This window comes from Kogia breviceps, chromosome 11, assembly GCF_026419965.1.
Source record: "Kogia breviceps isolate mKogBre1 chromosome 11, mKogBre1 haplotype 1, whole genome shotgun sequence".
Classification (NCBI taxonomy): Eukaryota; Metazoa; Chordata; class Mammalia; order Artiodactyla; family Physeteridae; genus Kogia; species Kogia breviceps.
Window position 1 is genome coordinate 62,573,604 of NC_081320.1, and position 12,127 is coordinate 62,585,730.

At 37.6% G+C, this 12,127-nt stretch overlaps 1 long non-coding RNA gene across 1 annotated transcript in view; it reads left to right on the forward strand.

The window, feature by feature from the left end:
- Positions 1–12,127, forward strand: part of LOC136792090 (uncharacterized) — a 314,851-nt gene that overhangs the window by 169,854 nt on the left and 132,870 nt on the right. The window lies entirely within an intron of this gene.

Here is a 12,127-nt window from a genome sequence, read left to right on the forward strand (position 1 = left end):
TTTGAGAGCTCTGAGCTATGGACAGGACTGGAGCAGAGAAAACTTGGATTGTTGTGGAAGACAAATGTGAAAACTTTCCTTGTGGGCAGATCATAAAGCATCTTGACAACCCTCCTAATGATTTTTAAAGTACTCTTAAAATAGTGTAAGTTTAACTCCATTTGAACAAGGGAGTGATTAGGGAAGATAGGGTTTTAACACGATGATTTGCTGCTCATGTAGAAGTTATGTTGAGGGGATGAGAGGATAGGGTTAGGGAGACCAGTTCGCAGGCTATGGCAGTAATTCAAATCAGCAGTTATGAGTGTCTGAACTCAGGCAGTAAAGAGGAAATGGAAAAAAAAATAGAGACACATGAAGGGCATATCTGAAAAATACAGCTAGAACTTAGAGACAGAAGAGATGTAAAAGTTGAAGAATAAGCAATTTAAAGTTGACCAAGAAGTTTTGAGGTTGAATGAATAGAAAGACTGTGATATCATTTAAAAAACTCAGAACAGGGGGCTTCCCTGGTGACGGAGTGGTTGAGAGTCCGCCTGCCGATGCAGGGGACACGGGTTCTTGCCCCGGTCCGGGAAGATCCCACATGCCGCAGAGTGGCTGGGCCCGTGAGCCATGGCCGCTGAGCCTGTGTGTCCGGAGCCTCTTCTCCGCAACGGGAGAGGCCACAACAGTGAGAGGGCCTGCGTACCAAAAAAAACAACAACAACAAAAACTCAGAACAGAGTAAGAGAAATAATCTGAGAAAAAATATGAAGATTTAAGTTTGGGGCATGTTAGGTGGAGGTGTTGGTACAATAATCCAGTGGCAACATCCAACAGAAATGTAGCAGTTCAGGGGTGAGGTTACAGATGAAGAATCGGAGGAGAAAAGAATCAGAGGTCATTTTCTTGATGGCAAGAAGGTGAAGACACAGGAGGGGATATAATTTTTCCAAGCATCATCTTATTAATGTCAATGGGTTAATAGCCCTGTGTGCCAGGCATTGTTCTAAGCACTTGTTATACTTTACATCATTTATGTTTACAACAACCTTGAGAGGAAGGCATTCTTATTGTCACCATTTTATAAACTGTGGGCCGGATTGAGAGTTAGTACTTTCCAAAGGTCATACTTCTCTCTACATGGCAGATTCGGGATTTGAACTCAGGCAAACTTGCTCTAAATTATGTGTTCTTAACCTTGATACTCTGCTGTTCTCAAGAGAAAGTATAGTGTGAAAGAGGTAAGTCCAAAGCTAGAACCTTTAGGAATACCCTTGTTAAAGTCAGTGGAGACTCACATACCCCAGCATCCGACTGAAAACAAAGCAGGACAACAAGGCGATCAAGATACAAAGGGAGGAAGGAGAAGGGAAAAGAAACAGCCAGTTAGTAATGAAAAACACTACATAAAGGACAGAGAAGATGGACTTAATTTTTTTTTCTTACAATGGAGGGGAAAGATTTCTGGTGATTAAAAAAATCTTTTGATCAAACAGAATATGATTTTAAGCTAGGTACTACCTTTCATTTTTCTGCCTACTTTTTAAACTAGCCATATTGAAGGTCATTTGTAACACTTAAGGAAAAGCATGCTAGGATATGGAAGGGCAGCAAATCTAAATTCGTGAGAAATCTGCACTCTGGCTGGATATACTGGATGTTGCAATCTACCTGGCTTTTCTTCCCACCTGGTCTCTCCCCATGACTTCCCATCATTCCCTACATCTCTGTCTTTTCAGAGTTTGTTTTGTGTTGTTTTCAATTTCTGCATCATGCACACCTCCACAGTTTCTCTTTAATGTCTTCACCTGGTTTATATATCATGGGTTTAATCGTTAACACAAACTTAACAAAAAGGAAGACTATTTCAAAACCTCATGAGGCTAACTTTCAGAATGTCCATATTATATAATACTTATGTAGACATTATTATTATCCTCAGTTTTATTTCTTTGCCAAGTGTCTTTTTAGGCAGTAGTTTGTATCTATACTGATTCCCCATGTCCATTGAGACTCACATGTGCGATGAATTTGACTCCTTGCTGGAAATTTTTTGGGGGGCGGGGGGTACGGGGGCCTCTCACTGTTGTGGCTTCTCCCGTTGTGGAGCACAGGCTCCGGACGCGCAGGCTCAGCAGCCATGGCTCACGAGCCCAGCCGCTCCGCGGCATGTGGGATCTTCCCGGACTGGGGCACGAACCCATGTCCCCTGCATCCGCAGGCGGACTCTCAACCACTGCGCCACCAGGGAAGCCCTGGAAATTTGATCTAAACACGTTGAACCCCTCCATTCTGCCCTAATGAGCTCAAACCAACTTCTGGCTCTGGAACAGTTTTTGTGTCCAAGCACAAAGCACGTGAAAAACTAGATGTAGCTGGCTCATCAGAGCAATCTAAGATCAGTCTTGCTGAAGGTGCTGTATTAATCTTGGCACTTCAGTATTCCATATAGTTTTGGGGTTCTTGTAGTTTCCCTGCGCAAACCAGGTATTAGCTAAGGGCTCCTGACTCCTTGTAGATATAAGTGAACTAATTTACCTACCAGTTATGCAGCTGGCAATAGACCACAGTTATTCCCATGGTAGATTAAAGATCCCTAGTGCTTATTTTCTCTGGTTACATCCATTTCCAGCTTCCACGTATTTTCATCCTTTCTTGGTTCTACTCTGCTTCCACCCAGATTTCAAACTTGACCCTTTACTGGATTTGATTGAAAACTCTATTCACATCTATGCTCCATGAGAATAATAATTTTGCTGAAGGTTTATAGAAGGAGTTATGGAAAGAAGTTTTAACTGAGTCCTGCACATTGTTCCCCCTCCTTCCTTACATAAGTTCTTCTCTCAATTTATTTTAGTTTTTTCCTTCTCTTTTTTTTTTTTGGTCTTAGGTAGACTTTCTCTAAAATCTTGGCCATTATTGATGCCTTTAGCCTCTGAGCTTTTTTCCTAAGAACATATCACTGCTGGTCTTTCAGGTAAATACAGTATTCTCCTTGAGACACTTATGTGAATAAAATTTTCTCCATTTTGTTACAGTCATGAGACCTGAGTGTAACAAAATTCACAATTTTTTTTTTACAATCACACACATGATCTCCTCGTGTTCTCTAAGTTGCCTTTCAAGTGGGCTTTCCTTTATTTGTCTGCTTTGCCTTAATAGCAAGTTGCTCTAGATCTTTGCCAGGGTGGTCTATTAACTAACAGTATTACTGTTCTGCCTGTGCTACTTGGAAACTCACCTGTCCTCAAGCCTTCATTTGGTCATTAATCCCTGAGCACCCCTCTCTCAAATAGTTCACTCCTTTCCTTGATTCCATGTTCTGATACCTGGTGTTTGTATTACCTTCTGGATCTTCACCTTTCCCAGTTTCATTAATCTTACTTCATTCAGCTTCCTCAGTCCAAGTTCTGACACCATGAAAATGTTCAATAAATATTTTTAATCAATGATGAATCCACAAGACTCTCCCTGCCTCAGAAATCCCATGCATGGTCTGGTTACTGCAGAGTGGGTTTCTCCTATTCTCCTATGCTAAGAAGGTATCTGGAGGTATGTTTTAATGCCATGGTCCAGAACACATACATTACAGCTAGGCTCTGATGATATGAAATGCAATTTTGAAACAAAATCCAAAGGAAATGAGAACTAGTTTAAACCTAGGTAGCTTGTTTGTTTGTTATTGTTTTTCTTTTTTTTTTAAACCAAGGCTTTTGAAAAAGGATTTCTTGTCATCTTGCCTTAAATAGAGCAACCAAGAAAGCTGTGAGTACCTAGTTCTATGAATAAGAATATAATTATTTTAAGCTGGTTTTATGTTTCTTCTCAAGAGTGACCTGCTATAACCTGATAATTCAACTATTTATTTACCCTGGGGAAATGCTTGCAAATATGCACCAGAAAACACATACAAGAATGGTCATAGAATTAGTGACAAAGAAGTGAAAAGAGCTCAAGTATTCATGTTCAGATGAATTGATAAATAACTTGTGTTTTTATGCAACAGAATACTATACAGCAGTGAAAATAAAGGGACTACAGATGCATTCATCTACATAGATGAAGTATTTTGTTAAGTGAAGGAGCAAGTTCCAGAGGATCTATAAAATATGACATTGCTTTTATTGATATAATGCTCTAAAACAATTGAAAGCAAAGTAGTGTTTAGGCAGTTAATTTTATTTTTCCATAGTGACTTAGCCAGGAAGAGTGAGAATTTCTCTAATTATGAGGAAGAAGAGAGAATTGAAGTAAGTCAACATTTTGAATTGTAAGTCTTCTTGATAGTGAATTATCATTCTCTTCAAAATCTGGGAAATTAAAGCATCGATTCTTCAGGGGGTAAATTGGAAAAATAACTGTCATCCAAGAAGAAGAGAACACTGGAGAACTGCATGGCTAATTATGATCTGGTAACTTCTCTTGGAAGTTTTTTCCAACTGCATAAGGCTGAAAACTCACTGAACTCTGGACACAGTAGGGGAGAATGAGTGATCTGCAAAAATAGGAGATTTAAAGAAGAAAAGTATACTTAAAATATGATGGAGGGAAGAGAACCAGAAATGTCCTCCTAAGGCTGGAAACAAAAGCACTAATAATGAAAGGAATGCAAACCAATACTAGTTAACACGTTGATCAAATTGGCAAATGTTAAATTAGACTATACGTTTTAATACTGCATATTCATCTACATTGTTAGAAGAGTGTTAAATAGATACCAATCTCTAGGAAAATATTTGAGTTTGTAGCAATGATATTAAAAACATTCATATCCTACCACTAGTAATTCTAATTTTTAATCATAGATGTAATTCCAAGGTTGTTTATTACATTATTATCAATGATGTGAAAAATGAGGAAAAGCATGATTGTCTGATAATAGTATATGGTAACAGTTACGATGATATATCCAGATTCTAAAATATTATCTGTCATCTTTTAAAATTTCTGAAAAATATTGAAAGCATGCAAACATGTTACTGATATAACTAGAAATTGATACTATAAATAAGAAATTGAACTATAATCTTGACATGATGTCAACTATATAAATATATAAGAACATAATCAGGAAAAAAAGTTTTCCTGCAGGTATTGATATTATTGGTAAATTTCATCTTATTTATATTTTCAAGGTTTTCTAACTTATCTGAAGTGAGTAGTTAAAAAAATTCTTAAGTAATAAGAAACCAACAAACTTTAAAAAATGATGTGTGGAAGCCTTAGAAAATTTCCCTTTCAACTGTTTCAGCTAAGCCTTCACTGTGGCGGAAAGAATACACTCTAAGCACCAGGAGATGTAATTTCACCACTAACTAACCACCTTTGTTAGAAAATCTCTTTGAGCCTATTTCTTTTGTCTTTAACGTGTCCATCCTATCTCAGAGGGTTTTTCTGAGGATCAAATGGCATAATGTATTTGTAATTTCTTTAAAAGTACAAAGTGCTATATTAAGGCTGTTGAGATAGATCATTCCCTTCCCAGAAAGTGATTGGAAAATCATAGGCAGCTTTTCTCCCTACACTTGTCAGAAAAATCACACATTGTACTTTGGTAAAGAGTAGAAGTGTGAGTCACATATCTAGTCTGGAATGAAATGAACATTAGTCATTCAAATGGGCAAAGTGGACCAAGAATCCAGAGAGCCAAATGTAAAATTTCTTTAATTCTCCAGAATCAAACAGGTAGCTAAATGCTGTTTCTTGACTTAGTATTCTAGGATGGAAGTCCAGTAGGGAGGTGTGTAACCCAGGTTGAAATGTGACATCTGAAAGAAGAGACAACAGAGGGGAACAAGAAAACACTATGAACACTTAAAACTTGAGCCATACTAACGTGATGAAATAAACACCTTGGCTCTTGACTTAGTTTTAACTTTTTTTAATGGCACCTTAAAAATAATGATTTGGTTGGAATATCATGGGTGGAGTAGAAAAGTGTTATTACTAGAAAGAGGGTCTTGTGAAATTTTGAGGTTTGTATTATTGTGACAGATAGAAAGAAGCAAAAGTCTAAACGTAGAAGACCTGGTTTGTGGCACTGGCTCTGGCTTTTAGTGACTGACTGACTTTGGGCACATCTACTTCTCAGTGCCTGGATTCCCTTACTTTGAAATGGGTAATGCATAATAATTTCCCAGACAAATTTAAGGGTTTTTATAAGTATCAAATATACAAAATGAAATTAGTTTCAAATAATTAGGCTGTAATGAGTTCTACAAATGTAAAGTATTATTGAGAAAATAGATATACTTTAAAAATTAGATATACTTTTAAAAAACAGTTATACCTTTTTAATACTTTTTTGGAATACTGTTTGTGAATTAAATTTTATAGAGGTAATACAATTTTAAATGCATTAGGAGGACATGCTATTTAGAGGCATCTTATGGGAAATCGTTTTGTGAAACTAATAACTACCCAGCTTTTCATATACTAGATTCCTTTAAAGTCAGGCATATTCAAAGTTACAAAATATGAAACATTTTGTACCATAACAGCAATACAAATTAGTAGTTTTAAGAATTTTACCTTAGAAAATGAGAACCTTTTCCACTTAGTTTTTGACTTCTCACACTTTGTCCAAGATAGTCAAAATCATTCATTTGGTTTAGATTTTATCATATTTTGTGAATAATAAGGTGACAAGCACTTAGGATATTCCACAGGGACAAAGTGAACGATAGTGGGAAATACCAAGTTAATAGAACCCTTTAACCATATAACAACCATCTTGTGTGTTTTGTTTGGTGATGTTTATTTTGGGAAGTTTTAGAGTGTGTGCCCCGTGTTTCTCATAAGGTCTGCTAGGTTCAATGAAGTAGATATTTAATAAACATTAATTTTAATATTCTTAGTGGTTAAATTGTTATTGTGAAATTGTATAATTACTCAACATCCCATTTCATTCCTCGAAGTAGAGTTCATCCTGTCCCTACATAGTTTTCTCTTGTATATTTTATTCTTAATCAAAAATGTAACAGTCAAAAACCTTATTTGTTTTTGTTTTCCAATACGTAGACCAGAAAAGTGAAATTTAACTATTTTTCTGGTAGCCTTCTTTGTGGCTGTGCTTGCAAATGGTGAGCTTCTGTAAGATCATTCTATGAAGTTGCTCTCTGGTCCCACCCTCTAAGCTTGGCTCTCAGATTCCTCACACATTTCTGAGCTGCCGGTTGGAAGTTAAGATGACATATATACATTTCCATGAAATAAATTACTGGGTAGACTAGATATGTTCTAATGTATATGATATATCCCACATGAAAAATAAATGCTTATACTCTGCTGAAATCTATCTGGATGCAAAATGAGCACGAAAGAAACTCACACCCACTCCCATGATCAAGATTTTTTTTTTTTAGGTGTTCAGGAAGCACAGATTGTGCTATTTTTGAAACTGAAGTATTACATACATTACTATTTATTTTCACACAATTTGGATGACCTAGCAAAAATCACTGAAACCTTTGGGTTAGGCGTTTTTTGCTTGATTTCTGCACAGGGTATTATGGGCTTGAATGATTTTCAGAAGTGAAAATTTTCACATTTCCTGAAACTGAATCATATGAACACTCAGGAAATTCTTTGGACCTCTGTTTTTTTTTCTTTTTTTTTTTTTTTTTTTTTCCATTCCTTTGACATACTGCTGTTTGTGTTATAGGTAACAGTCAGTAGTCTAAAAGTAAATCTAACTGTGTGTTTAGGGCACATTTTCATTGAGGAAGAGGAGAGTAAATACCTAAGAAGCTGTATAATATTGGGATACAAAAGCAAATATAGTAAATAGCATTTTGTGGCAGGCTTTGCTCATGCTTGGTTCTCAGTGAATGTTGAGCTGAAATAGTTTCTGCCGAAAAATGGTCAACTATTAGAGACTGACAGAAAAAAAGAGAAACTGTGTTGGAGGCAAATCAAATGTATGGAACAGCTGGTCAAGAAGCACAGGTAGGGCTTCCCTGGTGGCGCGGTGGTTGAGAATCTGCCTGCCGATGCAGGGGACGCGGGGTTCGTGCTCCGGTCCGGGAGGATCCCACATGCCGCGGAGCGGCTGGGCCCGTGAGCCATGGCCGCTGAGCCTGCGCGTCCGGAGCCTGTGCTCCGCAACGGGAGAGGCCACAGCAGTGAGAGGCCCGCGTACCGCAAGAAAAAAAAAAAAAAAAAGCACAGGTTAAAGGTTATAAGATAAACACATCAACATGATAGTAATGAAAATGTGACGTCCCAAGGATCTTTAGGTGAAGAAAGTTTGAGAACAAGTGTAGTAGATGGTTATTCAAGGTCTATTTGTTTTCTGTTTGTTGGTTAGTTCAGAGGGTGGGTTTTCAGAAGTATAAGAATGAAGAAGTTTCTCAGAACCACTTTCCTTTTTTTGACTTTTTAATATACAAAATGTTTTTTTTGTATATCCGCAAGCACATATACATACATATATGCATAAAGATTGATTTTTCCTTTAGAGAACAGGCAAAGTATAAAAAACTGCCCTTGCATATCTGAGCTGTTAGCATATAAAATGGATATTCCATCAAGTGTTTCTTTCACAAGGCTCCACTGATCTGAATGAACTAGCCAACTGGAGTTTCTCACCTCTCCTGTCTGGTCCATTGATTTCAGCCTGGATGTATTGATCCCAGACTTTCTAGGTGGTTCACAAACAGTTCAGGTTAAATTAACTTGAGGACAATGTTTGAAAATGCAGAATTACTCTCACTGTTTGATGCCTGTTATTAAGCATTGTTTCCAGAAGATCAATCTTTTAATTACATTGTGCTTCCCTACTGGCGGCTCTCAGTAACATGAAGTGTGGTGTGCACTGATTGGAAAAATAAAGAGAAGGAAAAAAAAAAAAATCCCTTCTAGCACATTGCCTTTGCAAAAGTGACATCTCCAGGATATTGAATAGAGTTGGTCGTTATCAACCTTATCTAGGATAAGGTTGATCCTAAAATCTCTATCAAACATTCACCTCGTGAATTCACATTTGGTAGGAAGAACATATACTACTTATATACTCTCATCTATTGTGTGTTTGCTGTGTAGTGGGAATTGTGTTAAGCATGCTAAGTATTATGTACTATGCGGTTCGCTGTGTCATCCTTTCCTGTTTTATTTTATTTTCCTTCTTGTTTTATTGAGACATAATTGACATACAGCACTGTATAAGTTTAAGGTATACAGCAGAATGATTTAACTTATATATCCTTCCCTATTTTACAAGTGAGGAAACTAAGGCTCAGTAATATTGGGTACTTTGTCTTTGGCCTTATAACAGTAAGTGGCAGAATTATGTTAAATTTAGTTCTGTCCTACTTCAAAGGTAATGATATTAACTCCTATGCTATTTTTTATATAAAATATTTTTCTTTAAATAGCTTAATGCACTGCCGTATTTTTCACCTTCTGTAGTTTGTCTCTATTTCTGGTAGGTAGAAACGGGCAGGAATCATCCTTAGCACTTTGCAGATGAAACAAACAGAAGCATAGAAAAACTGAGTGGCTTTTCCAAAGTACATAAGAGAGGAAGAGAGTTAAATATATGTCTCCTCAGTGTGAATGTCTTTTTATTTGTGAGATATTATATTAAAGATGCTGCAGATTCTTTGCACATCTCTCCATTGTAAGGTAGAGTCTAATTCCCCTCTCCTTAGATCTGGGTGACTTACTTGACCAATCTAATGCAGCGGAAGTAGTGTTCTCATATTTCTGAGGCTTTGTAAAAAGCTCAGAAGCTTCTGCCCAGCCTTAGTCCAGTCACTCTGGGGGAAACCAGCTGCTTTGTAGGAAGTTACTCAGAGACCGCCACTCTGTGAAGAAGCCAAAGTTAACGACTTGGGGAGGCCAAAAGGACAGGAAAAAAGAACCTGGCCAGAATCAGCTATTGTAATCATCTCATCCCAGGTACCAGACAAGTGAAAGAAGAAGTTGTTTACATCTTCTAGCCTCAGGGGCTGCAATGTGGAGAAGAATCAAGGAACCCAAACCACAGCCAGGATCAAAACCCCAGAGATATATTACCTCAGGAGAGCTGTCCCAGACATATCCAGCCATTTGAGCCATTCTATTTAGGTCCCAGTGAGTACAAAGAGAGTGCACAGTGGACAAGTTGCTCCAAGAAATGCTAGAATGTAACGGTGCCCTGAAATCTATCATGTTTAGTTTATCTACCCCACAGTTGAGGTGCTTTATTATGGGCTTTAAAGGTTTAGCTCGTGACCTATAATAGTAGCCACAGATTTCCAGCAAGGCATTATCTTGAGACTTTGAGGGCCATGTCCCCAAGCAGATTTAAAAGTCAATTATAGGGCTTCCCTGGTGGCGCAGTGGTTGAGAATCCGCCTGCCGATGCAGGGGACGCGGGTTCGTGCCCCGGTCCGGGAAGATCCCACATGCCGCGGAGCGGCTGGGCCCGTGAGCCATGGCCGCTGAGCCTGCGCGTCCGGAGCCTGCGCTCCGCAATGGGAGAGGCCACAACAGTGAGAGGCGCGCGTACCACAAAAAAAAAAAAAAAAAAAAAAAAAAAAAAAAAAAGTCAATTATAGGCTTTTGGTTTCCTGTGAAATTAAATAAGGGACAGTGATTCCGAGGGAATTTTAACTTCTCATCAGACTCTCCTTTTATGATTTGGGCTTGTCTAAATGTGGGGACCTTAAAAAAATCATAAGACTCGTGAGATGATGAACTTAGATATATTTTGAGAAGAGACATATGAATGTATGAATATGAATGAAGTTCTGATGATGGAAGGTATATATTACACATTGCTCTATCTACAAGGAAGTTTTAATACTCTAAGTACAAGTAGTGTGGTTTGCGGTGCATTTACTCTGCATAACCCTGACCCTGCTCCCTTTGAATTGTATTGCTATTTTTTAGGAATTAATTAGGCCATTCAGATATTATGGTGGGGAGGGGTGCACTTCCGTCCAAGACAGTCTGGGAGGTAACCCTCTTCCTAATGACAAGTGTGAACAGATATTCTAGGCAAGCTTGATTTCATACTTCTGAGTATCTGTCATCAATGCACAGACTTATGAGATCACCCACAGGGTAATATCCAGCTGCAGAAGCTCCAAAATATATTTATCTCTCGTACATTAAATTCCTAACCTTTGAAATGTCTAGGACCTATATTTTTCTCAGATTGGAGAAAGGGCTAAAGAGTAGCTCCATGTTATACAAAAGGAAAGAAGAAAGACATGATACATTTTCACCTTTGTTATCTCTTTATGCTGATTCCAGTCCCACTCAAATATAAGCTGGGATGAAATAGCAAGTTATAAAAAGCAGTAATGTCACTGGAAGCTGAAAAATAGACAATGCAGAATTTTTAAGGACATTACTTTGGAGACTTTGACCTATATGAAATCAAATTCTAGCTTCTCTTTTCTTTCTGAGGAGTTTGGGTAGCAACTTTTGGTTTACTTTTGTTACCTGATTATTATCCTCTCAAAATGCCTGCTAGCCATTTATCAAAAGTCTACCTGGCTTTAGCTAAAGTGAGAACAATACTTGAAGGATTTTGAATTACTGAATCTATATTAGGCCTCTGAAAAGTTGCTGACAAGTACCATGGACAAATGTTCCTAAGAATATTTTAGATTAGCTAACTTTTCACAGTTGCATGATAGATCCCATGTCAATTCACTCTAGAGTTCCTAAGGATTCACAAGTGTATCGAGCACTGAGAGTGGGAAATATGTGGCCAAGTAGAGTGATGGAAGGAAAGATGCTTACTTGCTAAATATTAGCTTCATATTATAATGATTTCAATCAGAAGTTGAAAATGAACTGGCCTGTCACACAACACCACACAGCTAAATAAACATTTTCATTCTCCACCCCACAAGTCAGGAACAACATTTAAGAATACTCAGGCTAAACAGGACCTTAAAGAATCTTCAAATCAACTGGTTCTTTAAATATAGGCTATTTATTTGTCTCAAAGGATGTCCATAAGGGTAAGCTAGTTCAAAACACCTGTTGCTCATAATGTTCATTTAAGACGTTTTTCAAATTCTGACTTAAATGTACATTCAAGAGCTCAGAAATAAACATATATAACATAGCCACAGTTACTGATGTAGGCAGACATCAATATTTTAAAGAGGTTCTCCTTTTGAATGGATGATGGAAAATATAG